The sequence below is a fragment of the Crocuta crocuta genome, unplaced genomic scaffold (genome assembly GCF_008692635.1).
Source record: "Crocuta crocuta isolate KB4526 unplaced genomic scaffold, BGI_CrCroc_1.0 scaffold1269, whole genome shotgun sequence".
In the NCBI taxonomy this organism is placed as follows: Eukaryota; Metazoa; Chordata; class Mammalia; order Carnivora; family Hyaenidae; genus Crocuta; species Crocuta crocuta.
In genome coordinates, this window is record NW_027531335.1 from 255,309 (window position 1) to 255,699 (window position 391).

Genomic DNA, 391 nt, shown 5'->3' on the forward strand with positions numbered 1-391 from the left:
AACGATCCCTTCGGGCGTGTTTCAGAGTCTGAGAAAGCCATTTAGTCTACTTAGCGAAAGCAACATATTTGTCTTCTTCTAAGAATTAAAGCACTTGCCAAGTGAAACACGTGAATGAAAACAGTCTAACCAGATTTGTGTTGACTTCTGCGTTCANGTATAGAAATCCAAGAGGCTTTTTTGAGTAGAACTGTTAAGAATAGAGACTGGGGGAAATCTCTCCGTGGATTCAAGTTGTAAACACTGTGCCCTGGCTACATGCTGCTACTGCATCTTCTTCCTTCTGCACTCAGGAAAACTGCCCAACTGAATACTGCCTTGTATGAATATGGACCGTAGCCTTGGCTTGTGACCTTGATTTTCCATAGTCCCCTATGGTTGCATTGCTGTC

General features: G+C 43.1%; 1 protein-coding gene across 1 annotated transcript in view; it reads left to right on the forward strand.

Annotated features, from left to right (window-relative positions):
• DOCK11 (dedicator of cytokinesis 11) overlaps positions 1 to 391 on the forward strand; it is a 147,138-nt gene that overhangs the window by 49,138 nt on the left and 97,609 nt on the right. The gene's annotated exons all lie outside the window — the stretch shown is intronic.